General features: G+C 42.2%; 1 protein-coding gene across 3 annotated transcripts in view; it reads left to right on the top strand.

The window, feature by feature from the left end:
- The first annotated feature begins 210 nt into the window (after positions 1 to 210).
- Positions 211 to 27593, top strand: part of Nek7 (NIMA related kinase 7) — a 126800-nt gene continuing 99417 nt past the window's right edge. For 2 of the 3 annotated variants that reach the window (XM_060364383.1, XM_021664359.2), the window contains exon 1: positions 212 to 368. The gene's annotated coding sequence lies outside the window, so the exon portion shown is untranslated. Of the gene's footprint in view, positions 369 to 27593 lie in introns of all 3 variants that reach the window. The other variant, XM_060364384.1, reaches the window with a different exon arrangement.

The following is a 27593-nucleotide window of genomic DNA, read 5'->3' as shown; positions in this document are numbered from 1 at the left end:
TGTAGAGGCAGCTTAAAGCACTTGGTAGCAGAGAGTGGGATCGAAACTCGGAGATCGGGGGCAGCGGCCGACTACCGTGGGCGAGGCGCACCCCAGTTCTCTGGAAAGTGGCGGCGTGGGCTCGCGAGCAGGGTGCGGGCGCGGGGAGGGGCCTGCGGCGGCCCGCCCTCTCCTCGGGGATGCCGGGATGTTTACCCTCCTGACAGCCGCGGCCGCGGGAGGAGGAGCGGAGCCGGGAGGATGGGCCGCCGCTAGGCTCGCAGTGGGAAGCGCCGGCCGAGCGGGGTGGGAGCCGGCGCGGGCACAGGCGATCGGCCCGGGATCCCGCAGCCCGCAGCCCGCGTGCGCCGAGCTGCTCCGGCGTCCCGGTGAGTCTGCACGGCCCGGCCGGGTGGGGCCGGTGCGGGAGCGGGCGGGCCGCGTGGGGCCTGGGGCTTGCGTGCCTCCGAGGTCGGGCCGGGCCGCGCGCAGCTGGCGGAGGGCGTTGCAAGCCCCTGGCTGCGGGAGCTCGGTGCCCGGGGCGCCCGGACCCCGGGGACGCTCCACCGAGGTGGCGGCGGCGGCAACAGGTCTCCGGGCTGGGACAGGAGGAACTCCCGCGAAGACCCGCCTCCGGGCCTAGCTCATTGGCTACGGTGGCTATTTACCGCTCGCGGATTGGCTCCACCGGTTCGGCTGCAGCTCAGTTTAGAAAAGTGAAGTTCACAGACCCTGGGAGTCCTGAGTGGAGGGGTAGCCGTGTCCGTAACGGACCGACCCCGATCCAGGCCTGGGTTGCAGCAGAGTATGAGCTGAGTCACAAACGGGGCCAGCGTGGAGTTAGAGAGGCAGTGGGGGATGCTGCTGAGCAATGCCAGCCGCCTCCGTCTGGTGTTGGAGACCTTGGAAGACCCTTAGAGGATGCGTTTATTGTTGCTCGCACTGAGCTCCTGTAGCCTAGGTCTTTGCCCGGGCTAAATACTAGGAATATATTTACTTTAGAGTAAGATTTTGTGCCCTTTACAATTCTGGTGATGGAGCTGAACATAGAGAAAACAGTATAGAGATGGAATGACTATTTTTTTTTCCTCTTTGAGATTACTACTCCTAAAGGTTGTTATTAAAAACAACCAGATACCCGTAGTTTATAGAGCATTATTGGGACCACCCTTTAGTTTCTCCTCCAAGGAATCTGCAGTTCTCAGGAGGCACGTTGCCTACAGCCGCTCATGACCGTGTGCTTGGTAGGGCGAATTACAGGATAACATTCAGAATGTATATATTATAAATCTCCTCTCTTCTGGACGATAGGATGTTAATGTAGTCCAAGAGGGGCTTAGTACCCACGCTCAAAAATGGATAGTATCTTTGGGACAACTGGGCAAATTCTGAAAACGCTGAATAAGAAATACAGCCTGCATTGCTTCGTGGCATTTCTTGCCCGGGTTCATGGCTGCACTGCTTCGTGACGGACAGTGCACTTGATTTAGCTGGCTTGCAACCTAAGCAGCTATTTCATCTTCACAGCCCTCTGCTCCACTCCGCGGGATCAGGTCCTTAATCTGTTTTACATCCCAAACTGTTACATCCTCTGCTTTGGCCTTGGGGGGATGTTGGACGTTTGGAAAAACTGCTTCTTAGACAGTTCAGGAAGGTGGATGCTGAGAGGAGGGCTCGCAGAGAAGGAGAAGGAACCCTGGGGCGGAGTGGAGGGGGAATCTGGACCTAGAGAGCACGCAGTCCTCCGATTCCGCTCGGAGGTGGGCGTCCCCGCCCTTCGGGGCACTGACAGCCACCGCGGCCAATGAACGGCGAGGACACCCGGCCCCGGCTCCGGAGGGCGGCTACTTCCTACCGCTGCCTTGCCCTGGGAGAGCCAGGCCAAGTTTCTCCGAGGATGTGGGCCTGTGGAAAGCAGGGTGAGGCGCAGCCCTGTGAAATCAGTGCGTAAAAATAGAGGCAGGGGGCTCTGGTTTCCTCTGCGCCCTTTGTTACCTTTCGAGATTCCGGCTCAGCTTGAAGTCACCGCTTCCACAGGAGCCACAGTAGATAAGAAACGAACCTGGTCAGCAGATTAAATATAGTCTGTGACTGACTGGGACTTTACCGCGAGATCATCTGAAACTGAAAACCAAGAACTGCCCGAAGAAAACTCGTTAGACACATTTATGGCAGTTTGGCCATCTTAATACGGTTAAGACAATCATCGGTTTAAAAAGTCAGGACCTCATTTTCAGACAAACAGACCTGTTTTGTAATCTGAACTACTAAAGTTTATTTATCTGGATGATACCTGTCTCATGCCATTCCTTTCCCACAAATGCTTTCTTGGCTGGACACTTGAACAGTTTCTCCCCAGCCTAGTAAAATGAGAAAACACCCCCAGTACGGTGGCCCCACGCTAGCGGAGGAGGAGAGCCGAGGCTGCATCGCTGACATGCCCTTCCACACTAGATTAAAAACCAGCATCGCAGCGTCACGCAAGCCGAGGGGCAGAGCAGTGACACTCTTAAGATCCATATTGTCAGGACTCGCCTTTCACTTCCAGGCTTCTGGTGATTGCAGTCGGTGCCTCTCGGCCCTGGCTTACCACAAACGAAGCCTTCAGCACTGACTGAAAAATGCCAGTGATTTAAAAGAAATAGACTTTGTTAGTGTAAGAATGCTCAGGGTATCCGTTTCCAGTTTCACCTGTTTCCTTTCAAATATTTGATTACTGCGTAGGCAGATATTTTACTTAGTAAGCGAAACTACAGAACGGGAGCAAACTTGATATAGTTCTGAAGGTGTGTGAATGGCGTGGATGGTTACTGTCTCCTCCCTCCCTCTTTCTTTCCTTCCTTCCTTCCTTCCTTCCTTCCTTCCTTCCTTCCTTCCTTCCTTCCTTCCTTCCTTCCCTCCTTCCCTCCTTCCTTCCTTCCTTCCTTCCTTCCTTCCTTCCTTCCTTCCTTCCTTCTTCTCTCTCTTTGTTTTGTTTCAAGACAGGGTTTCTCTGTGTAGCCTTGGCTGTCCTGGACTCACTTTTAGGCCAGGCTAGCCTGGAACTCACAGAGATCCGTCTGCCTCTACCTCCCCAAGTGCACCAAGATGACCGGCTGGATGGTTACTCTTTACTCTGAATTACTTTGTTTGCATTTCTACTAATATAGCAACATTTCTTTTAGCAGCATTGTAAAATATTCTTTTAAAGTTCCAATTTATTTCTTCCTCTTGCGATTTTATTTCATTGAGAGTATAGGTAAAATAACATTTAGTTATATAGTTATATCCAAGCATGTGCATTTGTGAAATATAATGACAGTTCAGAATTTATTTATTTATTTATTTATTTATTTATTTATTTATTTATTTTTGTTGTTCTTGACATAGGGTCTCACTTTGTAGCCTATGCTGGCCTGGAACTTACTATGTATCCAGCCCAGGCTGCCTTCAAAATCATGGAATAATCCTGCCTCAGCTTCCCAAGGGCTGTGATTATAGGCATGAGTTAATATTCTTGGTTAGAATCTTTAATGTTATACAACTGTGAGCTGTAAAACTTCTACTGATTAGTAATTTGCCATTTGATAGTTTGATTATCCCTATGATGTTACCTACGTCTCAAAATATTTTTTCCTTCTAAAGAAAATAACTTACAGTTGATTTTGTGTGTGCACGCCACACAGTGGGAATGAGGCCATATGCTAAGAAACATTCTGTTTTTTTTTTTTTTAGCATAAATGATTTTTCAGCCTTTATTAAAAAATACTTTGTCATACTGTGTATATGATGACCTAATAGGATGAGTCGTGCTAAAGTTAATAGCTAGCCACAATATTATATAGACAGCGTGAACATGAGAAAACCTTCCTGGTCTATGAAAATGTACAGGTGTGTGTTTTCTGTGACTTAGTGGAAGTGGCCATTTTTGTGTGTTGCCACAGCTCTTGTGTGGGCAGTAGTTAAGGGCTACTTTTAAACTCCAGTCTGCCTTTTATACAGATAGGTTCACAAACTCTAAAAAATCTCGTAGTAAGTATTTTTGGCTTTGTGGGCTGTATTATCTGCTGGAGCTGCTGCTTCTACAGCCACAAACAATACCCACACATGTGGCTGTAGCTGTGCTCTAATAAAACTTTACTTATATAGAAAAGAACATCAAAGCCCTACACACGAATTCTAAGACATTGAGAGCCCAACAACAGTACACTGTCAAGTTTTTATTCTTAGAAATCGTGTATAATGTCTACTGTGCATCCCTAAATTTTGCTTATTGGTGTTACTAAACATGCAAGTCACTTAGGTTGGTGTCCTGCTGTGAAGGATAGGGGCATAAAAGTATTTACTTATTAGGACAGATGTAGAGAAGATTTACTAGAGAAAATAATCTGCGAGAAGAAGGGGGCTAATTCTCATAATAGCCTGGAGAGGGAATGGAGTTCTGTCTCTACGGTTGGCTTTAGACACCCTCTGCCCTTGGTGGCCCCCCAGACCCATCTTGAGATAATGAAGGCATGTGTGCGTGTGCGCTATCTCCTGCTTCCTCCTCAGGAGACTACGGTAGAATCTGATGCCAGTCATTTATCTGCTTTTAAACTAGTGATACTCCTAAGAGGAGTGGATCTTGCTATGTTTCATTCATTAGTTTTCATTTTAGCTTGCTGACGTGGCTGTCACCATTACAGAAAATTTTGGGCATGTGTGAGTTAGTGAACCTTTAATTTTTATTTGCTTATTTATTTTTATTTCTTCTTTAAAGACGTGGAAAACTGAGAATGGTTCCACACGTCTGTAATCCTAGACAGGGTAAGCTGAGGGGGAGTATTGGAAGTTCCAGTGCAGGTTGGATTACATAATATCTCAAACAACAACTACACCAATGCAACAGACTCACCCCCCAAAAACAAGACAAAACAAAACAAAACAAAACAACAGAAAAAAAAGTGGACTAGTAAAAAAAGAAAACAATAAATAACTGGAAAGAGCCTGTTGTCAAGGAACGTGTGCCACAGGGAGAAAGAGGGCCTCCTTTTAGTCTAAGAATGAATTTTGGGCTGGCTGGGGTGCAGCTCCTGAGAAGCAGTGGAATGCGATGGAAAATGAAACACCTTGCAAATCACACAGAATTTTTTCGCCCTGGCTAGGAGTAGACCTCGGTTGTATGGGAGTTTTAACTCTGCAAGTCCTCAGGAAGGCCAAGAGGAAACAACGGGCATTTCAGAGCTCGTGGCCAGTTGCCTTCAGCTTCAGGTAGCATCTTCTGACCCTTCTACATGTGAATTTTTTTTTTCTTGCTGTGTTTAAAAATAGCGATGTGGAAAAGGCCAGGCACAATGCTCTAGGTTTGTTTCCCTTTTTTACCACCCTTGTTGAGTAGTTTTAGTTTTTTTCAGACTCTTGTTTCCGGCTCACACCAGCGTGCTTTGAATAGTAAACGAAAACATCTTTGTGAGTGCAGAACCGTCGGTTCGGTTCAGTGAGTGGTGGTTTCATTTCATCCGTTTCTCTAATCACAGAGCCTTCTGGTGAGGGAAGCGGGACAAAGTCTTGTGATGTTTGGCCCCACCTTGTCAGATGTTTCACTGTTCCTCAGTTGCACCTTTCTTTCCTTTGCCTGAATTTTCCTTTCCCTTTGCCCTGTGATTTTCATATTTATAATTTAATGTTTTGCACATTTGAGATAGTATTTTAATGATTAATTTTTTTTAAAGTGAAGCTGCAATAAGGAGGAAGTTGCTACTCTAGTTTCCCCAGAACCAAACCTTAGCCATCCCCATCATAGAAGGGGAATCAGTGAGCCCCAGGATACTACACTGGGTTTCTTAGGTCTGCTATAACGTAGCACCATCTGGCATCATAGAACAACCTGGACAGATTTGGTTCCAGTTCTAAAGGATGCATATTAGAGATCAAATTTGTCTTTGAAGGTTCGGGAAGGTGTGCTGTGTGTATTTCTTTTTCTTTTCTTTAACTTTCCAGTATTGGTGGAGACTTTATTACTTGGTTAATAAATGTATCACGCAAATCTGCCTCTGTCGCATGGTAGCATCTCTGTATGTCTACATCTGTGTCTTCTCATTGAAGGACATACTAATGGCTATGTCTTTACTTCTGTTTTTTTTTCTTTTTTTTTTTTTTCTTTTTTTAACCAGAAAGGTTTATTTTTTGCTCACAGTTTAAGCGGGCGCCATCCTTAGTGTCAGAGGAGTCAAGGTGACGGGAGAGACTTGACCATGGTTGGCAGAAATGTGTGAGACAACTTGTTCATAGCTTAGTGGTGCCGGAAAGAGAGGAGGGGCCAGAAGCAGGGTCAGGCCTAAACTCTCAAGGCACTCTTCCTCTGCGAATGGTATGTCTCTATTAGCTAGACTTGTTTTCACAAAGGATCTATAGTCTGCCAAAACCTCACCACCGACTGGAGATGGAGTGTTTAAACACATGAGCCTGTGGGGGAACTTTTCACCTTTAAGGCCTGATATTCTGCTGTGACTCACATAGGTTCATGGCTATCTCACAACTCGAAATGTATTCAGTCCAACTTAGTCATAAGAGTTTCAGCATTATTTACATGTCCAAAGTTTTAGCTGTGAACTCCTGTAAAATGAAAAGTCTGAGTCATATACCTTCACAAAATAAGCATCATTCAAAATGTGAGGGATGGGACACAGCAAGGAAAAACGCCAGGGGAAATCTGGAGAACAAACAGCAAATTCTGTAGATACTTATCCAACACCTGGGGCCCTTGGGGGCACCCCCTTCGCACCTGAGGACTTAGATAGTCCCACTTGTCCGACTTGCCTTTTGAGATACTGTGATTTCTCTGGGGCTAAATCTGCACAGTGCCTTCAGCTTTTCTCTGTAGACATTATTAATTTCCCGGCATCTCCAGCATTCTCCGATCTCCGTTGTGACTTAGACTTCGAGTCTACAGCCTCACACTTTGTCCTTTCAGGGTCTCTTCAGAGGACCTGACCTGCAACACGCTGTACCTCTAGTTTTCCTTGCACTTAAAATGTACTGACAGTATCTTCATCTATACTTTTCACGTAGATTCTTTGTGTGAAGTGTTTTGAAATTTCTGATGTTTTTTGGTGTATAATGACAGATTTTTAAGCTTGTAGAAGGGCTGTATCTCTGAGATAAAGGCAGGCATTGTTTTACACAATTATAATAGGAATAGTATCCTACTGAAACAGTGAAAGGAATGTTCCGGAACCAAGCTATTTCCCATTATTATCTTGTAGTTTCCCCAAGGGGACTGCAGATGTCTAACTTACTAAATCATGCATTTTCTGAAGTAGAAGGAAGTTGATGAAGTCTAAATTAGGCTTCTCACTGAATGGGGGAATAAGCTAAAACCCGAGGATACGCGCTCGCTCATCTATGTCTCACTGGAACCCACGTCTCCTGATGGACAGCTTAGGCTTTCGCTTGCTCTTTGTTTTCTGATGGTGATGAAACCTGTGGAGTTTCAAAGGCTCCTGATGATACGCACTGTTTTTTTTTTTTTTTTTTTCCTGAATTAGCAAATTTGTTGTTTTGTTGGTGGCTCCTGTTTGCTCAGTAAGGATTTGCTGATAGACACTTAACACTGTCCCTTCTCCAGCACCTTAATATAGTGTTAAGACCTTGAACACTGTATTCAGTCAGCAAATCTCTGAATGCTGAAGTGTGACCTTGTGAAGTATTTCTGTTGCAGAAAAAAGAAAAGAGAAACATTATGGCTTGATGTTCTGTGTGTACTTTGAAATAGACTTAAAGGAGAAGAAATGGCCAGGCCTAGGGAGAGGCTTGTCCTAGGGAGGAATCTTTACTTAGTCGTAAGTAGAACAGGAAAAGTCAATGTTCCTGGGTAGTCACAGGTTTTCTAGTCAGTCATTTCCACAGAGATCAGATACCTTTATTAGTAAAAGTCACACATCATTGCTTAGGAAATTGAAAGCTTTGTAAAACCACTCGTACTTTCTTCCTCCAGTTTCTTCTTTTCTTACTATGTTCAGACACCAAATGGTGCCTCAGTTTCCTTTTACCTTTTTAGTCAGTGATTTGCTCTTAGAAGTTGAGTTGTGTTTATTTATTGTATTTGTTTCCCTTGTGGTAACTGTTCTTCTTGTCAAATAGAAATGGATCAGATCAACCCTAGGGGATTTCGTGGTTCCTTTAAATAGGTTTATCCATTTGTATATGGAAAACATTTTATGTATTGAAAAGTTTGTATGGCTTTTCAGAACTGCTTTCTGAAGCTGTGGTCCCCAGAGTGCCTGTCTAAGAAATTCTGATTTGTTGATTGCGAGCTTTGGTGTTGGAAAGATTGTTCTATGTTGGAAACTTGTGTTTGCAGGACATCCTTCAGATGGTTCTCAAGCAGAGGTCCCTCACACCACCGCCAGAAAATGCTCCGTTGTAACATCTTTTTCTTTTCATTATAATGAGAATTCTTTCCTATTGTAGGCCTTAATTCTATCAAGAGTATCACAACATCTTGGCTTAGCTTTCTTCTAGCAATCAGACTTTCCCAGCGTATGTAAACGTCTTAGCTCCAAATATGGATGAGTGTTTTGAAATCACTCTATAAATTACTAAGTAAAGAAGACAGATATTTTCTAAGTAACAACCGAGCAAAGCGGAGAAACATTCCATTTCAGATAAGGGGAAAGAAAATAGCAAACGTGTCAGCTCTAGCTGCCTCCCAACCCCTTGCCAGTGAGCTGCTCATGCTGTGTGTTGCACTGCTGTTTTTTTGGCATTGTTCCAGTGTTGTAGCTCAGTGTGAAAGCTTACCACTTCCCTTGCTCCCAAGTCGCCTTGTTCTTTTTTTTGCATAAGAGCAAACTTCCTTTGCTTTGCCTCATCAAGGTTTTGCCTGTAGCTCTGAAGGCTGGAGATCTCTCTCCCTGCACTCCCCCACCTCATCACACAGGAGTCTTGAATGTCTGGCCATGCTGGAAAGCATTTAAGAACATTGGGATGAGTAGCATGCTCCCCCCCCACCTTTTTCCATGACCGCCTTATTTCCACTGGGTGCTTTGATAACATATGACTGGTACTTGAGTGCCTTCAGACTTCCCTCCCAGTTGGAAGAAACAGGCCTTTTCATACAAAGGATTCTTTGTCTAAGGACTCCTGTTTGGTCATTTTAAAGCTGCTGTAAGTGATTTCGGTTTATACTTTATGAACACTATAGCTCCTTTTTGTTTATGGCTATTCCCCACCCCCTTTTTCTTGATGCTTTTTCAGAAGACTAAGTCCAGGTTCATTTATCTTTTTTTTTTTTTTTTTCAAGTGCCAGATGCGGGGTTTGACAGTACAAGCTACCTGAATAGCCATGGAGCTCAGTTCCCTGCCTGGTCCTGGGGAAAGCATTGATAGAGTTGGTACTGATTCAGGTATGGGTGAAGAGGCCGAGCTGAGAGATGCAGGACCGAGCACAGTTACAGAGTACCAACACATCTGTCTTGTGGAACATGGTCTTTCACTGGGTGAGGCCTAGTTCCTAGGTCTCTCCATAAGGTCGGTAACATGCTCAGCTTGTTAGAAGTTCCACATTTCCTGTCTTGAAAACTTTGCAGGGTGTTTTGCATAGCACAGAGTTTGGGGCTAAAGTCAGTTTCAAATCAGGGTGAACCTTCCTGGAACCCTGTTTGCCAGAGACAGACTGCGTTACCTCTGCAGCCTCCCGGCCTCTGTAAGGTGGTTCTGTGATCACCTTGCCTTTGTTTCTTGTTTTTCCTCATTTTTTTCCTTTAGTCTTCCCTTCCTGGAGAAATTTAGAGCTTGCTGGTGGGTAGCTGAAAGTGAACAGAACTGATGACATTTAAGAAAAGGGCCATAACAGGAAGCGAGAAAGAAAATCCCAGTCAGCAGTGGCATTTGGGAGGGATGGGTACAGAAATAGAATCGTTGGTGTAAAGTAGGAAGAAAAGAAGATACCATTAAGAGGGAGAGAATGACGGAGACAATATGAGAAAGGAAGATAGGTCTGTGTCTGTGCTGTTCAATCATTCGGATTATTCAGAGTTACTATAAAATTGTAGGCATGTGGTATTTGTCTTACTTTGCTAGCATTCCTCTAGTTAAGAATTAAGGTGACAAAAAACATTGAGATTTACACACACTTGATTATTAATTTTAGATATAAAAGCTCTGCTAGGTAACATCTGCATTTATTGATTGTTTATAGAAGGACAGAGATCTTAACTAACCCATGGCAAAAAGAGCCTGTTCCTCTTCTACCAATGCCAAGCGTATTTGCCAAAATTCCATGATGATTCTTCACGTGGGGTCCCCACTGTCATATTTAGACTGCATATTTTGTCTGCAGGATTATGTTCCAGATCGAAGCAAATTTCCAGCTTTCTGCTTTTTATACTCCAGCCTTATGCATAGAATATGAGAGTAAATTAACCATTAGCTTTCTATAGTATTGGTGGGCTCACCTATTTGAAGTGGGAAATATATGTTTCTATATATACTAACCTATTTCCTTAGATTTATTTCTATGCTCCCTGTTTTAATCACACCTGACAACTTATACTTTTTTGGATAAAATGACCTATACTTTTCCTCCCCTTTGCTCTGTCTTTATGCTTCTCTCACTATTTTTATGCTGCTGTCCACACCTCAGCTATTCTATTGCAGTTACTAAAGTCGTCTTCATCTTTTAAATCTCTGCTCAATATTATACAGAGAATTATAAAGGGGTGTCTGTTCCTCTGCTTCTGCCTCCAAGCCTAGAGAGTGCTTTCTCATCATCCATATGCTTGTCCTACTGTCTTTCCTGGAATATCAGTTTTCAGAAGGTGTGAGTCATGTCCTGTATACCTTTGTGTTCCCTAAATGGCCTCATACCATTCTTGTCAGAACTGGCCATTCAAGGAATGGCAGATGCCTGCTTCCCAGAGAGAATAAGAAGCATAGGGTTTGGGCAGGTCCTAGCAGTGAGAACCAAATGTCCAGAACAGTTGAGTAACTGGTCAGGGAAGGCTGGAATGGGTACCAGGCACATGCTTTTGCAAGGCAGGCCCACATAGCAAGATGGGAAGGAGGGTGTGCACTGTGAAACAGGTGAAGGTCTGGTCTGTGAGTGCCGCTGTCAGGGCTTTGAGGGCCCTTGCAGGGAAGGTGGGTGAGGAGGAACTAGGAACAGGTGTGTCAGACTTTGCTGTGAGGGAGGGTATGGGGTCGAGAGGCTAGCTGGTCTGGTGATCAGACACATTAGCAGCACGAGTAAGAAAGATTGCAGTGAGTGATGTCCCAGAATTAGGCCATAGGTTAAAATAGGACACAGGTTAGGTTTATTTGACTGGAAGCTGATTTTTTTAAACATGTTACAAATAAACTAAAGGTTCTTTATGTGTGTGGAGGAAGATGCTTCTCCTTCAGGGTGTTTGTTGGATAGCTGATATCTAGGTGACAGTAGTTGGCAGTTATTTGGAAGCCTTCCAAGCTTGGCAGAGGGTGTGGTCAAGAGTGAGCTGGTTTTGGCATCACTGGGGGCAGTGATGGATCACATGGAGAGAAGATGTCCTTTTTATCGGAGCTCCTTTAGAAGGACCGTTTATTAAAAGGTCAGTCAGTCATGGATGATAGGGACAGCTAAGTGATGATTTGTTGACTAACTTCTGTGTATTGTATAAGGTAAGGTACTTTTATGCACCTGAATAATGTCATTTGTATTCTTTTTTCAATTTAAATTAATCTGTTCACTTTAGTCATTTCTATTCTTAATAAATCTTTGTTTTTAAACTCTTGGATTATGCCATCTTTCTAATATTTCATCATTCTATAATCAGAATAATGGATTTTCATAGATTCAGAAATCTCAGGTAATGATTTAATTGGGTATCAGTTATGTAATTCCATTTTGAATGTCTGAACAGGTCTTCAACAGAGCCACCTGATAGCTTATCCAGTCCCAAATGGTCAGCCCTAAGCATATACATACAAGACCAACACCCTAAGTGGACTAGGCAGACTGTGTGTGTACATTTGTGTATATATACGTGTATGGAACAATAGTAAAAGTAAATAGAAATTTTAGAGGGTATGCGGGACACATAGACTAGTTTGAAGGGTGGAAATGGTGTAAATAATGTACTCAGGTATGAAATTATAAAAAAATGTAAATTTAAAATAAAATAAAAAAAATTAAACAGTGTTCTGCTACAGCAAGATTTTCAAGTTTTGATTTGACTTCTTCCCAGTCTTTAATGTTCACCACAAGAACATCATGTTTGTTGTTCCTAATATTGCCTATTAAATAATGTCTTCATACACCAGGGTTTTTACAAATGAATGTTCTGGAGAAAATGCATTTTATATATGTATGCTTGTGTGCTAAAGACATACCCTCACAGTTTGGTGGTGTTTTCTGGTCTTTGCCCAGAAGAGTAAGAGGACAACTGCAAGATGATGGAGGTTAGGATTAGAATAATTTGTCAGAGTTTGCCAAGGAAGCAGGCTTATCCGCTCCCAAGTTAACTTTTAACCATCTATTCAAAGAATAGCTCAGTTCTGAGGTATAAAGAATGATATGAGGACAATTGCTTTTATTATCTCAGAAAGTAAAATTTAAAATGTCCTGCATGACCATGACTTTCTTTATAAATAGGTTAAAAGTTTTGGCTGTGGAGATCAAGAGATGCTCAGAGGGTCATAAGGTTTATGGGTAGCCAGTAACTCTATCTCCGGGAGAGCTGAGGCCCTCATGTGGTCTCCAGGGAAAGTGCACGCGGACACACACACACACACACACACACGCACACAGATTTTAAAATGTTGCTTTTAAAAGTGTAGTTTGTGTAATAAAGGGCTCAGTGTCTTATCTACTTGTGTTTTTCCTAATTTGCAGTTTCTTAGAAGTCTTCACTTGGCCTCAATACTTCACGTTTTCTCTTTTAATCTTAATTTGCATACTGAACATGCTTAGTGTTTAAAAAAGAACAAATAAAAAGCTGTAATTATTATGCCTTAGAAAAATGTTTTGCATGTTGTGGGATAAACAAAAAAAGCTTGAAGTTTGGTAGAAGAAAAGTAACAAACTGGCATTTTGTTTGGTTAAACTTTGATTATGTCCTACTAACCTAATTATTCTTTAAATGGTTGTTGTGACTCAGGTCCTAAGAATGCCATCAGGGCCTGGGCCAGGGTTAATGACAGTGTTCACTGGAAAGAGTAGCCGAAGCTCTGGAGTTCTAGCTTTTTGGCTAGGGCCTGTTTCTTCATCTAGATTTTAGGAGCATCCATTGAATTGATGAAAATGATTTACAGCTACTTTATGCGTTATAGTAAACTATAGTGTGTAAAGAAAAAAGAATTGTGGAGGATCAGAGAGAAAGCAAAGAATGTTAAATTAACAATTATGGACAGTTAAGCGTTTTTCAAGCACAAAGCACAGCATTTGTTAATTCAGAAATGTTATTGCTTCCTCTCTGTTTTGTTTAGATAGATGTGTTGTTTTCTGCTGTTTTGATGACTTCTCTGTTAGTGTTTGTTATAGACCAAAGGCTGTTGGAAACAAATGGCCTCATAATAAATAATTCATACAAATTCGGTGTTTCTAAGTTATTTGCCTGAATTCCACAGGGCCTTGTCAACTTTGTTGTGAGAGAAGTCACTGCTATGCATTATTTAGTACAATAAATTCAGGAGAACCTTTTACATAATCAGGTTTGGAATTGGGTCCAAGTTATTCATTATGCTAGTTGGTGTTTTTTTTTTTTTTTAATTTTTTTTAACTTGACATAAGTAGAATCGTCTGGCAAGCGAGACCCTCAACTGAGAACATGCCTCCATCAGATTACCCTTCCACAGTCTGTCTCAGGGGCACGTTCTTAATCAATGATTGATGGAGGATGCAGCCCACTGTGGGCGGTGCTACCTTAGGCTGGTGGTCCTGGGTTGCAGAAGAAAGGTAGTTGGGGAAGCAGGTGGCGTGACCTGCTGACTTTGTTTCAGTAACTGCCTCCAGGTTCCTACCTGGGGCTCCTACCCAGGATCCCTTTGCTGGACTGTAACCTGTCAGTTACATAAACTCCTGCCCAAGTTGCTTTTAGTCATGGTGTTTATCCTAGCAATAGAACGCAAGTTAGCACATTTGTCCTCACTTTATGTCAGTCTGTTTGCTGTGACGTTTAGGAGGAATATCAAGCTTTAGCTGTTCCCCTGTGAGCAAATAGGACTCATACAAGTGGCCTCTGCCTGCGTTAAGCTAAAGAAACAAAGTCTGTCAGGATTTTTTTTTTAAGTAAATTGCTTTGAAGATCCAAATAGAGATCTTGTCTTTCACATTCTCAGAGAGAAAGTGTGACAATAAGCAGAAGTAAGCAGTGCTCTCTCACTCCTGTATTATTATGGAGACATGTCCTTAACTTACACTGGCCTTTGTTGCTCTGGGACAAAAATTTGGGGTCTTGCTGTGTCAGTGCACCTGAACATAATGTGTTTTCCCAGATCCCTTGTTCTTAATTACCTCAATTTAGTAATTGTGTGAATTTGCAGGACCACTTTTTTTTCTTCTGTGTGTATCCAGATATTTATTGGAGTTTGTGTACTGGAGCAAACATCCAGCTTTAAGTAGTTCTTGCCTCAGATATTTAGTAGATGGCTAGGACCCACAGATGGACAGATAACCAGATCATTAAAATATATGGTGACAGGGGGGTGCTAGTTATTTTTTTGTCAACTTGCTGCAAGCTGGAGTCATCTGGGAAGAGGACACCTCAGTTGAGAAAATGATTGGCCTGTGGGGTGTCATTTTCTTGACTAATAATTGATAAGAGGACGGCCCACTTCCTCCATTGGTAGAAGCAGTGCCATCCCTGGACTGGTGTTCCTGGGTTGTGTGAAACAAAACAAGCTGAGGTGGCCACGGGGAACAAGCCAATGAGCAGCTTTTCTCTGTGGTCTCTGCTTCAGTTCTTCCCTCCAGGTTTTTGCCTTGGCTCCCCTTCATGGTCCGTAACTAAGCCAAGTAAACCCTTTCCTTCTCAAGCTGCTTTTGCTTAGTGTTATATCACAGTGAACAGAGGCAAACTAGTACAGAGAGTTCCCTGGGAAGAAATGAGGTTGGCAAGGACAGCTAGCTAGGAAGGGCTCTTCAATAAGGATGGTACAACCTGTGTCGGAGCGATGTAGGTTTGGAATAATAATAATAGTCTGGAGGAATATAAATGGTGTTTTAAGGTCAGAATGTCCTGTTTCTGTGGAGAAAAATTCTGACATAGGAAGATCAAGGCTTAGAAAATTGTGCTTCATTCTTTTAAGGGGTTGTAAACACAGGAAGGACAAAGTCATTTGGTTTGCATCTCAGATATATCATTGTATACTTTGTATATATTTAATGAGCACATAGAGTAGGAATGATTACCAAAACCTGGATGAGTTATGAGCAGGTTGTAGTCTTGGCAAGAATCGTGAGGTCTGGGTTATGCAGGGAGAGAGAGAAATTTGGGAGGTAGAATTAGAGTTGAGGATTTCTATGAAGGTAAGGGAGTAATAGGGTTGTATACCCTAGAGAATTATATGGGTTGCTGAGGCAGCACTAAAAGAGCAGTGCAGTCACTAAAGAAGGGACTACAGGACTGAGTGGGTTTAGAGTGATGAAGACTTTAGACACACTGTGCTTGGGTGTGAGGAAGATACAGCAGGTGCAAATGGCATTGTAGAGCTACAGGTTGGAAACTCATCAGTATGTAGGAGGATCGTGCTGTGCCACTGAAAATGCATGACTATTGATTTAAATAATCAAGGGACTTAGTGTTAAAGGAAACCTGAGCAAAAGAATCAGCAGCCTTGTTTATTGATCATGGAGCAAAAGGTGCATTTTGTATAGAAATGATAAAATAGATAAAATAATTTCCTCATCATGCTCTTCATCTTAGAGTCACCTGGCTCATTTGCTTTATTCCAAGTGACTATGGAGTCGTAGCAGTTGCAAATACAGTATTCTAAACCAGCGGTTAATGAAGCCGAGTTACTAGAACCAGACTCTTCATTAAGAAATTGGAAGGGGTCCTTATAGATTAGGTAACAGGAAAGACTGAGGAACAGTAGTGTGAATTCTGGAGTGGAATTAATGAGGATAATCATTAGATAAGGCTAAAGACCTACTTTATAAATTGCCAGGTGCCCTGGGAAATAGCACTGTAATAACTGGAATAATTAAAGTAATGCTCTAATAACCAGAATAACAAAAGCAATGCAGGTTGCTGTCACAATTAGACTTCTAAAGCTTGGTTTTTTAAATTTGTGCTTTAAATTTTTATAGTAACTGAATAGGGAGTTTCTAATACACGCTATGAATTGCTGTACCCAAACCTGCCAGAATTAGGACCAAAAACAAACAAACAAACAAACAAACCAAAAACCATTTTGATCCTAAATTCACTAAGCTATGTCCAATAGATTACCAGGCTTTTCCAAAGTAATAATCAAATTTAATAGGAATTTATAGCCAGAGCGGTTTGGGAAAAGCTGTGGAAGGCATCTTTGGGCACAGCACAGCGCATATATTTGGGAACCCAGTAGCTCAGTGTCTGGTAGACTCATTTGTTATCGATGCTGCACTTTTGTAATTTGGTCATGAAGTACTTTTTAAGAAGTCATAGGAGTCTGGACTTTTAAAAAGCAGGCTTTGAAAAACATGAATATAAATGGATGAATCTTTAGTAAAATTAAAACAATAAAACATGTCTTTGGAGCCCGTGAGAGATGGCTCAGTAGCTTAAAGCTGAGGACCTGAGTTCTGTCTCCAGGACCTACAGGGTCAGGGGAGAGCCTGCTGAGAGCTTTCTGTGTAGCCCCCACATTTCCCATGGCACACTGTGACCCCTTGAAGCAAAGCAATACAACTAATGAAGGAATTTGACAATGATATGGTGTATATAACTATATCACCATATTAGGTTTTATAGACTTATGTAAATCTGTAATAAAATAAAAACAAAATAAGATTATATGTTTAACTGGCCTCAAAGTCAGGTATCTTCCTGCCTCAGCTTCCCAAGTGCTTGGATTAAAGGTGTGCACCACCCTGCCCATCTACTCTGTGCTCCAGATTGCTACAGTTTGACTTCTCGGATAGAAGAAATATGTGAATTTTTTTGGTTTTTGTTATTCATTCAAATAAAGAATATTTTAGGGCTTCACTGATCCAGCTATTTAAGTGAAAACTTTATTTGCAATATAGCCTTGTACAGTTTTAAAAATTAAAATAGGCTTTACAAAAATTATTTTTTTCCTGTGTGTTCTTTATTTATTTATTTATTTTTTTAGTGTCCAAGTGGGTTCCATAGTAATGGGAAGAGGGACTGCCTCTGACATAATCTGAATGGCCTGCTCTTTGATCACCTCCCCCTGAGGGGGGAGCAGCCTTACCAGGCCACTGAAGATGACAATGCAGCCACTCCTGATATGATCTGATAGACTAGGATCAGAAGGAAGGAGAGGAGGACCTCCCCTATCAGTGGACTTGGGGAGGGGCATGTGCAAAGAAGGGGGAGGGAGAGTGGGACCGGGAGGGGAGGAGGGAGGAGCTTATGGGGGGGATACAAAGTGAATAAAGTGTAATTAATAAAAAAAATGGCTTTTCAGAATGGAAGTAGATGTTCTCTAGGATGGACTATATTTAGTTTATTTATCCAGCATGTCTTGAATTCTTTTTTTTTTTTTTAATGTCTTGAATTCTTAAGATGAACTTAGTTATGGCCTAATCCTTAAGTTCTAGGTTTAAAGATTCTTGAGCCCCACAGGAGTACGACTCCCAGCATGTAGGGTCCCGACGGCGGCATCATAGAAGAGAAGTGGTTGTTCAGGAAAATGAAGGGATTTGGGGACCCGATGCTGGCCTGGAACTTTCCAGGATGTGGTTGAGTTTTGAACTAAACACAAATTTCTGTGGTCTTGATGATGCCTGTGGAGTTCTTGAAACCCTGGCCTTCACTTGTGGCTTTGAGGAGTTTGAGAAAATGTTCATATGTAGATTTCTGCACTTGTTCCTGCCAGGAAGGAGCTTCTGGTCCGCTTGGCTCAGCTAATTCCATGTCTGTGTGTACGTTCACATGTGTGTGTGTGTGTGTGTGTGTGTGTGTGTGTGTGTGTGTACGTGTACACACGTGTGTGTGCATGCTTCTCTCCTTTGAGTTTCTTATCTGGAATCTGGAATTACTTCCTGTTCACTCTGTGGTGATGTTTTTATAAACTTTGTGTGGAAAATTCTGCAAACTATAAAACAGTGTGTGTATTTTTGCTGGAAGAATACATATCAACAGAGAGTTTTGTAAACCTTAAAAGTCAAGGCAGTAGAGCAACTTGAAGATCTTTTTAAATTTTTCTACTTTTTACATGGGTATTCAGCTCACAAATAAGTTTGCGTTAATATTTAAAAGCTTTTACATTGTAGAAAAAGTTCATCAGTGATGCAGTTGTGCCATAATTTGTATCTTGATGTTGACATTGTTATTCTAACTTATTCCAAGTGTACACTGAGACTCTCTTCATGGTAGGTTGATGAAAACCTGAACACAATTGGGTGAGCTTTCTTCTCTTTGTTCGCCCCAGGATTGGGCAGGGTTTCTGTCTCATGTAGGAATGCATAGGAGGATAGGGAAGGCACTCTGACAGGCTCAGGGGCCTTTCTAAGCCTGCTTGGTTCAGGAGTGATAGCGCCAAGGTCAGAAGTAATAATCTTGTTATCGCTTGACATATTTCTTCCTTTTTGGATACATTTTCTTGCTGATAATTACGACTTCATAGTCCTCTTTAATTATTATGATAAAATTCAATTACAGTCTTATAGGGAGATAGTCAGATGATAATGTTACTTTTGTTTATTGAAGAGTCACAGTGAGAATACACATGGAGTATTCTCAAGAAGAGATTACTGTTTTAACTTAGAGGAAACAAACACAGCCATGGTAAATGAATTACATTCATCTAGTCATTTACAAAAAATAAAGAGGGAACTACCAAGAGGCTTAGAGCACACACATTTTCAGTGTTGACTTACAGTAGGAAAACTGTCTACAGTGATACTCCAGATATACAATATATATCCCTAGTGATTGATTTCATGCTAATGTAAGAAATATTTGGGGACATTTGTGCAAAGGGACACGTTCTTGCACTCAGGGCGCCTATTTTTCATACTTTGCTCATTAACATTAAATATATCATATGGCCCATGTTTACTGAAATAACTAATTATAATTTGAAATCTTAGAGGTTTGTGTTACCTTTAAATAGTTTAGAAAAAAACTACCAATTGGATTAAACATTAATTTAGGATTTAGGTGTTTTTTGTTTTTTGTTTTTTTTTGGTATATGTGCGAGGTCAACCATGTATTTGGTATGTCATGCTAACCAAATAAAAATCTTTATTCTGCATGATATCTTACATTTTAAATTAATCAATATATATATATATATATATATATATATATATATATATATATATTATCCACAGGAAAATTTAAGTGAAACGTAGGTTTGGAATTAATCACACATCACTTCTTAGATTATGCTCTGAGCAACTAACTTGCAGCACTCCAAAATCCTCTCCTGACTCAGAATATCCATAAATGGAATTTGTGTCACTATTCATGAAGAAACTAGAATTGGGTGGAAGTTAGAAATTAGAAAGGAGCAGAGGCCACACCATCCAAGAGCTTCACTTGGTACTGGCATAACTAACGTTCAGAGAGAATGGCCAGACATCTCAGAGGACGCCCTCAGTGGACTTGGTGGATGGAGTCTGTGCCCCTGGTCAGGTCCTGCCTCCTCCCCTGATCCTTTGTGAATAATACCGAGGCTGCCACAAATGTGAGACTGGAAACTCCCAAGTTTGTAGGACTCTTAGATGTCACCCACTTCCTTGCAGAAGAAACCATCACTCGACAATTTATTTTGCCCACAAACTAACCCATAATTTACATTTAAAATGTAATTTACTAACATTTAAAAGTCAGCTTTTCTGACTCATACTCTTGCTGCCAGGCCTGGGGCATTTGCTTTCAGTGTGTGTTATAAATAATTAAGTTATGGTAAAGCAAACACTTCTTTAAAAACGACAAATTAAATGGAAAGTGGTTGAAGAAGACAACTCATTAAACTTTGTCAATTAATCAAATAATGGTACATGTTAACATTATTGGTTTTCTCTTCTGATATAAAAGTAATAGGCATACATTTAAGATGGCTTCCTATGTTTAATATGTTGAACAAGCCATAGGTGGGTGTTCTTCAGGTTCATCTCTTCTCATGAAAATAGTGAAATAATCAGAGGATGAACACGTGGGACTGGCCAGTAGCTAGAGTACCAGAACAGCCACCTTCTAGAAAGTTCTGTGTAATGAACAGTTTCCACTGGAAGACTGTAAATCCCGGAAGGGTTAGATGTGCATGTAAGGATGAACTTACATGTTGATATACATTACTGTTTCACTAGCGTTTGGGGTTTTCCTCTGTTTTTAAGCTCTTGCAATGAGGAATAGGTAGCCCTGATTAAGCCTATGTATGCAGACAGAAAAGCCTGCCTTAATATCTTAGGCTGTGAAGTGATCATATAGAGTGGATTTGTGTGTGTGTGTGTGTGTGTGTGTGTGTGTGTGTGTGTGTGATAAAAGGAAGAAGAAGAAGGGAAGAGAGAGATTATTGTACATATCTGCTTTCCATAAATAGGGCAATTCCATAAATCAGAGATCAAAATTTGAAATTGCTTTTCTGATGCATTCTTGTTGCCAGGCCTGGGGCATTTGATTTCAGTATGTATTACTAATAATTAAGTGATCTGAAAGAAGGCATTGCCAGGATCTTGAGTTTATGCTCTGAACTTTGCTTCTGCTTTTGGGAGTTTAGGAACTGTTAACTGCATTTTCTGTCTCGCCGACCCTGTTTACAGCATCCACAAACTAGCTGAATAAAACATTACACAGTTGGTAACCCACAGTAGCTTATTGTGTACCGGGAAGGCTAATTGTGGAAAAAGAACTGTGCCAGGCATTATGGGAGAGTCAAAGGGCTCTACTGCAGACTTCTCTGGTAAGGCTTTCGTAATCCCTCTTGGTAGTGCCATTTAACAGTCTGAAAAAGGCCCCAGTTCTGAGAGGCTACCATAGCTCGGACAGTAGAGGAGATAGGGATTCTTTGTCTACAGCCCTCGTACGATTATGCATATTTTTCCTTAGCATTAAGGGGAGCTTTTTTCATAAGTGATACTAAGATCTCCAAAGCTTAGAAATGGAACTTTTTTTGGCAGTGATAGCTGGCCAAAGTGGTGGTATTTGTAGAAGGAAAACCTTCCTTCTAGCTGTTTGAGAGCTCGTCTCAAAGGCTGCAGTGGGTAAGCCTCAGACTTGGTTGATATTCCTTGGATGTGTTTGGGTTAGAAGTTCCTGCAAACTGCTCTGTAAGGGTCTGAGTCTCAAGAGAAGGGCCCTTCATGTTTATCTTCCCTGTCATTAGCGATTGCCTGCTTCACCAAGGGAACTGAGCAGATCTCTCCTGCCCAAATAAGGGCCCATGACACCAGGCTAAAGAATGTTGATATTCTAATGATCATAGAAAATACTGAAAAATATTAAACAAATCAGTGTTATGGGGTGGAAGAGGAAGGTGTATATGGGAGGGTAAATGTGGTCAATGCACATGCTGTATCTGAATGAGAGAAGTCATGCCTATGAAAGTCATGCAGTGAATAGCCACCAATCAGAAGCAGCAATACCGTGAAACTGGAATTCTAGAAAAACTGGTAGCAGTTGGCTTCTATTTATGTCCTCTAAATATTACAGTTGATGTCTTTTGGAGTTACAGTAAAGATCAGTTTATAGTGATGTCTTAAAGCTGTGGTAGCAACTTGACAGGTTTCACACTGTGCTGCTTATGAAAACGAGGAGCCATTTACAGTCTTTACCAGTAGTTTTCAGCTCCACTGAGACAAAGCGGGATTATGTAGGTTTTAGTTTTCATCCACTCAGCAAACATTTGCGTATTTACTGCGTGCCTATGGTGATACCAGTGTTGGCACCACGGCGTTAGCACGACAAACTCCAGGTGTTTTAACGGTTTAATGTCTTTCAGAACTCTAAAAGTGGTTCACCGATCATGAAGAACATGAAGAAAGTTTTTTTCCCCCTTTATTCTGTTTAGCCTAGACAGTGTCACAAGTGGACATCAGAATGTAGGGATCCACGTTGGACATTATGTATAGTGGAGGGACCTAGGCTGTTTAAAAGTTTGATACCTACTTTAGTAATAGCTTTCTTTAAAATGATTTTATAATGAGATACACAGTGAGAGTTTAGAGTTAAGAATGTATTGCTACAGCTGCTTAACACTCATGACTTTTTTCCTCTCTTTGGTTACTTGGCTTCATTTACTTCCTGACAGCTTCTGTAACAGAGAGACAAATTTTGTCTAGTCATTCTTAGAAAATTTAGAATATAGTTTCCATTTAAAATAATTGTGCTACATATATATATATATATATGTATGTATGTATATATATTCATTGACCTGATCTTTTCCCTGTTTTCTTAGATTGTTTGAATATCCAGACTAAGTATAGCTAATGGTTACCTAAAAATTCAAAGTCATAACCAATTACTGTAAAGAATTTCTGATGCCTGAATCAGTGAAACATTAGGCTTAGTAACTCATAAAGCTTTGAATGCTACTTAGAATAGTGAGAGTTTAGAGTTAAAAATATATTGTTACTGCTTCTGTAGTGAGAGTCCCTTGGAGAACACTAGCTTTTATTTACAAATGCTTAGCCATTGGAGATAGTTTCTGGGTTAGGGTGGAGTTATGTGTTTTCTCCTTTCAGCTGTGGGACCTCATCTGGTGCAGACCCGTGCAGGCCTTGTGCCTGCTGCCTCAGTCTGTGAGTTCAAGTGTGCAATGGTCCTGCTGTGTTTAGAAGGCCTGCTCTTTTCTCCTGTTCTTCTGCAGGGTTCTGAGCCCTGAGGGGAGGGATTTGGTGGAGACGTGCCATCTAGGCGTGTGTCTTCCCCGTAGGTCTCTCACTCTCTGTATATTGTCTGACTGTGGGTCTCTGTGTTTGTTTCCATCTACTGCAGGAGGAAGCGTGCCTGACCATGTCTGAGTAAGACACTGACTATAACAGAATGTCATTAGGAGCAATTGTATTGCTTTGTTTTGTTTTGAAGTAGTATTTGGTTTTACCTTAGGTCTCTGGGCTATGTAGTCTCAGGTTCTTGGTCGCTCAAGCAGGGTGAGGTATGCCTTCCATCTGGTGGAGAGGACCTTAAGTCAAGTCAGTTATTGGTTGGTTACTCCCACAGGCTTTGTGCCACCGTCACATGAGCATATGTCACAGGCAGGATACCATTGTAGACTGAAGGGTTTTTAGGACAGCTAAGTTTTCTTAACAACCATATATTTATTTAAAGTAAGTCTGATTTTTCCATGCCTTCTGATCAGATTCTCAAGTGAGCACCATAGCTGCTTTTGTGTCTTAGAAAAAAGAAAAAAAAAGAAAAAAAGAAAAAAAGAAAAAAAAAATCTCGCGCTGCTGGGGATGGAAACATCACTGTTTGCTGCTTTTCCCAGCATCGACTTTAGGATACCTGCCGAGCTTGCTGCCATAGATAGAAAAGGAACATAGCTCAAAGAGATTTTGCCTTTTGTTTTTATCATTAGCCTTTTCTTAATTATGCCCAAACTGATTCAGACATTAAAAATACTCTGGAAACTTTTTCACACTAATGAAAGTGCACCAAGGACAGAGCATGCCTGCAAGCTTCACACTGTGAAGTATAAATTAATTCTTGTGCATGTTTTTTTTTCTTTTTTTTTCTATACTTTTGAAAATTGAGACCACACAGTTATGCTGTGATATGCCACCTAGAAGGAGCCTTAGAAAGCTGTAAATTGTTGAGTTTGATGAGAAAGCAAACCCCCCTCACCTAGTATGAATTACATTCTGTTTTCTCGCACACCGTGTGGTGGATGTTTAAGTATTAACTACAGGTGTTGAAGGAATAATGTTGGAAAAAAGGGACCAAGGAGAAAGGCAATCTTATTCCTAGTTTCAGTAAACAAGCATAAACCAAAAATGAAACACATCTTATATGTATGTGTATATAGTAAAACATATGTGTATATATTCTTTATTACAAGGTAAGGACTCATTCATTTTGATAGGCAATGAGTTGCTGGTTGTCTTCCAGATTCATTGTCATTCCGATGTCCCGGAGCTGTACCAGTGGGTACATAGTGAAATATGACGACTGAAAAGCACTGTCAACAAATCATGCCGGAGTGTGTGTGGAGAGGACAGAGGCGTCCTGTGGGTGTCAGTTCTTTCCTTCCACCGTATGCACAGCAGGGGTCAGATGTATGGTGTCCGGCTTGGTGGCAAGCGCCTTCATTGCCCAGCCATCTTTCTAACGTTACAGGTCAAATGGATGTACAGAGTGGGCTCAAGACAACGACTTGTGCTGTGATCCCTCAGCTGCCTGGGCCATCTGTGTTATCACGTCTTCTCTCCAATGATTGTTTTGCTTAAACTGAAATCAGGCAATGTTAGGACATACCAAGTACCTGAAATGTTTGGCAGAACAGAATTAAATCTTGCCAAGTAAATATTCAAGATTGTTGACTCTGTTATTGCTATGGCAATTCCCTTTTAAAGCCTTGTAACCCCCAGAGACTGTGTACAGAACACATTGTTATGTTCCTGTGGTGGTTTGTGAGTTTCATGGGCTGTGGAGGAGGACTGCTATTGTCAGAAGCCGACAGAGCAAACGTGCAGGTTAGAGCTAGTTGTGGGATCAGAACAGGACTGTTAATAAGAGTAGAGCCCACAGCACAAGTATCACTGTGCTTCTCAGGCCCTGAGCCCCACCAAGTGAGGAGATATGCGTGGCCTGGACAGGTGGGTAGTTGGGGTGAGTTTCAGGTCACAGCTGAAGAACCCAGGGCTGAGAGCTCCACACGTTTCTAAAGTGATGTTTGTCACACCAGCAGCAGGCTCCTCACAGTAGAAATCAGGTTTCGGTGGCAGACATTTACATAGTGGCATAACGAGCTACAGAAATGGCTCAAGGGAACCAGAGAGGCTGGCTGTCTTGGTGCGGATGTGTAGAGACAGTTGGGATGGGAGACAGTGACAGCTTCGCCAGGGCTCTGCTCTTTGCCCATGTATAGTCTCAGGGAAACTCTTTCCTGTGACTATACCACCCCAATCAACAGCTTGGGTAGCTATACTGTCAGCTGCTAAGATCAACTGCATTTACTTTATTTGATAGCGTAGTCTATTAACAATAAAAAGAGGCCAGATGGCATTGTCAGATCAGCCATGTTCCTCAGGATTCTGGATTCATCAAAGCAAAGTAACGTTCCTGAGGGCACAGCCTGTTTTATATCAGATAATCCTTCAGAATCCTTTCTTGTATGCTGTGTGAATGATTTCATCTGACCAGTGGTATTAGCCTGTACCTCTTCTGTTAAGCCAGAATGTAGCTGAAAGCTAGTTATTACCCATGCAACTTGTAAAACGGGTTTAGGTCCACCAAGGTGAGGATCAGTTTCTCACCATTTGCTCTGGGGCGTGAACCCCATTGCCACAGAAAAACTACAGTTCTGTAGGAAACTGAAGCCTTGTTTCCTCTGATAGTATGGCCTACCTGTTTTTGATATCCAGTCTATCTCAGTGTAAGGGTGCTGTTTAGGAGGGAGGGGCTGGAAGGTGATTTTTCCTTACTGTCTCAGGGTAGCCCTTGTGATGCTGAAGAATTTGACCTAGATAGGTTGTCAGGGTCATTTGTCAGGATTAGTAAGCTACCCTGGTCTATCACGTGAGACAGCGTTTAGTCTAAAACTTCCACCTGTTCTCTGAGTCTGTGGATCACCATTCGGTCATGATGGAGTGCATCCAAGTCACTTCTGAGGGGAACTGTTCTGTATCTCAGAATCTGGGCTTAAAGCAGAAGTCAGGCCAACCAGTGGTTACTCAGGAGGCCTGTCTTGTGTACTGCAGCCACCTGAAGATAACTGAACTTCTGGTACCCAAAGGACTGGGAAATGGCTATTAGCAATATTCAAGATGGCACAATAGGTGTTCCTAGTTGGGGTGTTTGGTTGACTCACACTCCAGCATTTGGAGAAGCATGAGCACGTGGGGCAAGAACCGAGTTCACTTGGTGCAGATCCACTGCAGGCTGCCGGTGCCCTTTCGTTTCCTTGCCACTGCAAGGACCTAGATCAAATGCTGCATGCCTCAGTGTTTTCCCACCATGTGCAAGCCCTAAACCACGGGCATGTTTTGTCTCTTGGCATCCTGTGTTGTTTTTTATGTTTCATTTGGGGAGGAGACCCCGTATTTTCTGTTACTAGCCCCACCATTGCATCTCTACAAGTGTACATACTTATTCCGAATTGTGAAAACACTCTTTGGATTAGTGAGCATTCATGGGCACACATGGTGGGCATTCCACCCCACAGTCACATTCAGAAGTGGAAGCAGCAGGAGCAGTGCACAGTAGCGGCTCAGGTGGCCCCATTTATAGTTTCCAGTAAGCTGTTTTTGTTGTTGTTCATTCTCAAGTCCAGACAATCAAATGTGGCCTTTTTCCTTCAAGAAAAAGTAGTAAGGAAGCCCGGTGAGAATCAGGGTCGAGAAGACACTTACAGACGGACACTGCCTTCTCTGCCCTTCTCGCAGCCTTTGTTCCCTGAGGGTTTGGTCGGGTCTCTGCGCTCCTTTCTCTTTAAAAGCAGAGGTTCTTAACCTGTGGGTCCCAACACTTTTGCGGGGGCGGGAGGGGAGAGTCACATATCATATATCCTGTATATCAGATTATGTACATTACAACTCATAACAGTAGCAAAATTATGGTTATGAAGTAGCAGCAAGAATAATTTTATGGTTGGTGGTCACCAGCACATGAGGAACTGTATTAAAGGGTCTCTCCCAGCGTTAGGAAAGTTGAGAACCAGTGCTTTAAAGTCTAGCAAATCGGGGTACAAAGGCCAGAGTTCGGTGGTGGAGCTAGCTAATGAGCATTCTACGGCTGCTACCCTGCGTAGTTCGTCCATGGATGGAGTGATTCTCAGTTTCCAGTTTTCTAGCGGTGTGTTTGGTTTCAACTGTTCTGCTTTGGTTTTACCTGCTTGCCTTGAAGCTTTTATAGTTCAATTTTGTTTCTCTGGTGGCGGTCACTCTCGTCTTTCTTGGGGACCCATGTTTAAATGCCATATCTACGTTGCCTGTGGTTGGGCCTTTGGAAGATATTCCAGTTCAGTCCTTTATCTTCAAAAGGTAGGACCTCCCTCCCCCACCAGGGAAGAATGCAGACTTCACACAGCATGCAATGAGTAACAGGATTCAGGAGGAAGAGATGTTTTAACACATTGGTTTGCCACACCTTGATAGGTGACAAAAGTTGCTGACTAGATCAGGGTAATCATTGGCAGATAGCAGGAGAATGAGCATCCTAAGTGTGGGTACTCACCCCTACAGGGGCCTGGTTGGTAGCAATGCTTGAAGCTAGTTGGGTTACAGGTGACCAACACAGGGCTCAGCACTCACCTCCTCTGTGGAAGCACCAGGCAAACCAGTCTCCTCCACCTTTGGAGTGAACTTTCTGGTGATGCCTGGCTGCAGTTCCTGGGCTGCC

Source organism: Meriones unguiculatus, chromosome 11 (genome assembly GCF_030254825.1).
Source record: "Meriones unguiculatus strain TT.TT164.6M chromosome 11, Bangor_MerUng_6.1, whole genome shotgun sequence".
Classification (NCBI taxonomy): Eukaryota; Metazoa; Chordata; class Mammalia; order Rodentia; family Muridae; genus Meriones; species Meriones unguiculatus.
The sequence above is the reverse complement of the archived record's forward strand: the minus strand, read 5'-3'. Positions and strand labels throughout refer to the sequence as shown.